Here is a 5,028-nt window from a genome sequence, read left to right on the forward strand (position 1 = left end):
AGCCAGGCACAGAACTCTTGCATTGCGAAGACTCTGACAGCAGGGAGGAGGAAGTCCTACCCCCACAAAATCAGCCAGAATCAGCCGTTGGTCAGATAGCTCTCAGCAGCCTGACAGCCAGGACTCTCATTCATCTGCATTTCAGACTGCGACAGCAGGGAGGTAGGACTATGTCTAAAGAGCAACTACTGATACAATATAGCTCTGCAGCTGAAAGAAGCCGGCATTATCGACAGAAAATGTCTGAAGACCGATGTGTGTCTGATCTTGAAAGATCAGGCAGGCAGGCAGAGGCAGTTAGGAGCGATCAGGCAGGCAGGCAGAGGGGTTAGGGGCAATCAGGCAGGCAGGCAGGTGAGTGGTTAGGAGCCAGCAGTTTCAGATTGTGAGAGGGGTGTCTGACCACCGGCAGTTGGACATCCCCTGAGGGGTCCCCCATTGGAGTGGGTGCAGGCTGGGCTGAGGGTTCCCCCTCCCCCTCTGTGCACGAATTTTGTGTACCAGGCCTCTAGTACTAGTATAAAAGGAAAACTGCCAGACACTTTGATAAGTGAAGATTTATATAATTGAGTCTAAGTGCAAGACCCTTGAATTTAAAATGCTCCACTAAAAGCAGAGCATTTGGTATAGAGGCTTGCCTCGGTGAAACTGTTATCTCACTAATGTTAAAGAAAGCAAAAAGAAAAATACTGAGAATTTGGGAGTAGGAGGTTAGGAGAAGTGACACTCTCATCTTGGAGTTCATCAATAAAAACAATTCAGGCAAATATGACCACACACACTTGAATTCGCAAGGTATAATTAAAAATAACTCAAAAAATAAAGATTTGAAAATATGACTCAAGTGAGCTCTAAAAATAAAAATCCAACATAAAATCACAATAATCAACACAACAAAGGAGAAGAGGGTACAATGGGACTGTGTACAGGTCTCTGGGCTGTTATATATTTTAATATGCACAGAAAGAGAAGTAAGATTTAGAAAGAACAAAAAAGAGGTTTCCCAAATTTTTAAATTAATGCCAGAAAGAATAAAATCAAGGATTAGCTGAAGTTGCAAAATAAATATTAAATAAATATTTTAGCTAGAAACAGTTTTTAGCAAAAAGAAAGTGAGCTTATTGCTTGGTGAAACTAATGTTAGATTGACTGATAATGGTGAGAAAAAAGAAATGTTGAAATCTTTTTGCTTCTGTTTTCTCCATCTAAAAAAATTGTCTTCAAATTGGAAAGGTTTAAATAAAATTCATTTTAAAAAGTAACCATTGTTTTAGAAAAAAAACATGGGTTTGGAGATGGTAAGAGTATGTCTCGCTGCTCTAAAATGATTCCTAGCCATTTTGGCTCAGTGGATAGAGCATCGGCCTGTGGACTGAAGGATCCCAGGTTCGATTCTGGTCAAGGGCACGTACTCAGTTGCCCTGGCCCTGGTCAGGGTACGTGCAGGAGGCAACCAATTAATGTGTCTCTATCAGCTCTCTGTCTCTCCCTCTCCCTTCCACTATCTCTAAAAATCAATGGAAAAATATCTTGTAGTAAGGATTAACAAAACAAAAATAAATAAATAAATAAATAAATAAATAAAGGAATCTTAAAAAAATAAAATAAAACGAGGCTTAAAAATAATTGTTCATAATAATGAATAATCAAGTGGATTTGATCACACACTGTAATTTGGAAATACTAGAAAAATACTTGGGAAGAAAATTCAAGTATAAAAAAACTTTGATGAATGTCCCAATTTAAAAAAGAAAGCAAAAATATTCTCATAATCATAGTTTAATATACTAAAATTAATATCTACATGAACTGTAGAATATAGTATTACACATACGGTTTAGGGAACTTTAAATAAGACAATAAGACTTTCTAAACAGCAAATGCTGCCAAAGTAAGTCTTATATAAATTGTTAGGTTGCTATAGTGTCATAAATATACTTATTGTATATTGATTTTTATGTAGGGTTTGACAAATTTTCTTATGAAATCCTTTTGGAAAGACATTAAAAAGTCTAGATAGATAGATGTTAGTCAAACATTTTGACCAAAGGTCTCCTAAGAACAGAAGATAGTGAACACTCTGGTCTCAGATGGTTTTTTTAAAGTTCAAAATATGTTAAAGTCTCATTATTCTCTTTAAAAATTATAACACATGAGTTTATTTTAAATAATTTACCGGCTAAATTTCTTAGTTGATTTTTTTCCCCAAATCTTCAAGCAAAATTGATATGCCTCAGACATGGCTCAGATATGTTCTGTAGCTTTGAATATTTCCTTGTATCAACAATTTACCACCAGGTTTTTTGTTACCCCCAGTTTGTGAAGTGTGCAACTGGAGGAATACTCAAACCACATTGATAAATATCCTACAGGGAACTCTCTATGGTCACCCAGAAGATTGTATTCTTGGGTCTAATATTTTAAAATGTTTATCAACACATGAAGAAAAATGAAGAAACTACGCCTATCAAAATTTTTAAATAACATAAAGCTAGGGGAGAAAGTTTATATTGTGTTATATAATCAATATCCAAGGTTAATATTTACTGAATAATAAGTCTGAAAGTTGAAATTTCACAGAGATAAAGTATAGGTTTAAAATCAATTACAGGATGTCTAGAATAATCAGTGGTTGGCAAACTGCGGCTCGCGAGCCACACGCGGCTCTTTGGCCCCTTGAGTGTGGCTCTTCCTAAGTCTTAGGAGTACCCTAATTAAGTTAATAACAATGTACCTACCTATATAGTTTAAGTTTAACAAATTTGGCTCTCAAAAGAAATTTCAATCGTTGTACTGTTGATATTTGGCTCTGTTGACTAATGAGTTTGCCAACCACTGGTCTAGAAGAATGGGATCTAGTTTGACAGCTGTTTAAGGCCGTTAAGATGAAGTTAGATTCGATATGAGCATAGCAAAGAGCATTTGTGCTCTAAACCTTTCTAATGGCATCTTGGTCTCTATGTCACAAGCATTTTGCCAAGATCAAGAGAGATAGATCTTATCTTTCTCCTAGTCAGATCATATCTGCAATAATATGTCCGTTCTGAGTATCAGACTTTGAGCAGAAACATTGAGACATAAAAGGAAGACAGAGAAGAGAGCTAAGATGATGAATAGCCTAGAAATTATACTAGATGATAAACAACTTAAGGAAAGAAGGTGTTTCAGAGCAAGTAATAGATGGTGTGAAATATTGGAAGGTTGTTATGTAGCGGAAGTGGGTGCTGGTGATTCAGTGAAGTCAGAAACAAGTGCAGTGACAGTAAGATGGAGAGAAATGATTGGTCAGTGGGTGGGGGATGCTGGTGCTTAGGATATTAGAAGTGATGTGTGTTTGTGTCTAGTGAATAGTTACTAATATTAGTTGTAGCCAGAATGGAAGTAAAGATCATCTTTGTGGAAATCAAAATGATCTTTTTAATGCAGGAAGATAGTTTGGGATCATTGTGAGGGAGGAGTCAAAGACCTGGTGAATAAAGAGTGACCAGGAGGTCAGCAGATGATGGCAGAAAAGGGCTAATAAAGTGTGGCATGGGAAAGAGCACAAACTTCAAAGGAGAATAGGCACTTACCTAAAAAAAGGAGAGGTAATTAAAAGCTCAGAGAATCCCAAGCATCCCCTTTGGATCCTGCAGTTTGGAATGTGGGCAAATGAGAAGGGGCAGTCATTTGATTATATCATCTGTCACATATTGAGTTCAACTCACCTTTCAAACCAGCATGGGTGCTCAAAGTACATGCCTCAAGGTGTGCAAAAGAGACTGTGCCACAGACATGTCAGGTTGGAATCCGCGTTGTCAAGTTTCTCACTGCTTGACTTCTGTCAAACCTACCTGCTGTTCTTTTTTTCCAATTCTTTTTAATACCTATTTATCAAAAAACAAATTGCTGCATGTGCTAAGCTCTAGGCTAACTCCAGGGGAAATAAGGAATAAGGGAAACAAAAGTACAAAGGGGAAAATGTGTACAATATGAGCCCCTGGCCAGAAGAAACTCATACTCTAGTGTGAAAGGCAGATTTTAAAAGAATCTTTGCATGTTTCATTATATGCACTGAGTGTTACAGGAGATAAAAAGACTGCCCAATTAGCCCTAACATGGGGAGAGTCCTGAGAGCTGTTAGGGTAGGATTCACGTAGTTTGATACCTAGGAATTGAGTATTAGAGGAAATTAAGTAGTTGGAGAAAGATAAATAGACATCAAAGAATGCTCCCACATCAATCTCATATGCACACTTAAAGCAATCAGTCAGAGAGAGAAGCAAAATAAAACCAGAGAGAGAAAGCAAATTTGAGACTTGGAGCTGGGAGAGGTTAGAAGAGGCCAGATTCTTGCTGATTATTGAGAGATCATCAAAAGTTTGGCCTGCATTTTTGGATACAGCCTACTCATTCTTCATGTTTCTTCTAGGTTCTCCTTCTGGGTCTTCACAGTCTAATTCAGACTAAATTTTGATTCATTAACTACTTTTAACTTCAGATCTCACTCTTCATTGACTGTACATTTTGGCCAGACCCCTCTCACCCTCCGACCCCTAGTCTCTCTAGTAATTACCTGGCAGGGGAAGGGGCATGGGGGGGAGGGTCAGGAGGTGTGTGGAGAATAGCCTTCTCTCATATGTCCTTACAAAGAACAAACCGGCATTTCACATAGTTCATAAGAGTATCCAATGTCTCTTTAAAGAAAGTACTACCTCCCATAAGTTTTATACATATAAAATAATGCTTAAAAACACAAATAATTAAAGATTTACCAATTAATAATGGAAAACTCAGGCACTGTTAGGAAATGCTTATTAACAGTTGCTCAATAGTATCAAACTCTCATTATCCTAATAGTTAAACTTAATACTATTCTGTGATGGGGGAAGGCAATTTTATAAGATTCCTTCATGATTAATTATAAGCAAAAGGCAGTGACTAGGCCCTCCCATTTGTTTTCAGGGGAAAAAAGTGATAAGACACTAACATTTCTGGAAATATTTAAATGCTCTAAGATGGATTTGATTTTCATAGTTATGTTGATTC

General features: G+C 37.2%; 1 protein-coding gene across 1 annotated transcript in view; it reads left to right on the forward strand.

Moving 5' to 3' along the window:
• The window catches only part of LOC102256632 (glutamate receptor ionotropic, delta-2), an 841,284-nt gene that overhangs the window by 811,407 nt on the left and 24,849 nt on the right, over positions 1–5,028 (forward strand). The window lies entirely within an intron of this gene.

The sequence above is a fragment of the Myotis brandtii genome, unplaced genomic scaffold (genome assembly GCF_000412655.1).
Source record: "Myotis brandtii unplaced genomic scaffold, ASM41265v1 scaffold1141, whole genome shotgun sequence".
NCBI classification, from domain to species: Eukaryota; Metazoa; Chordata; class Mammalia; order Chiroptera; family Vespertilionidae; genus Myotis; species Myotis brandtii.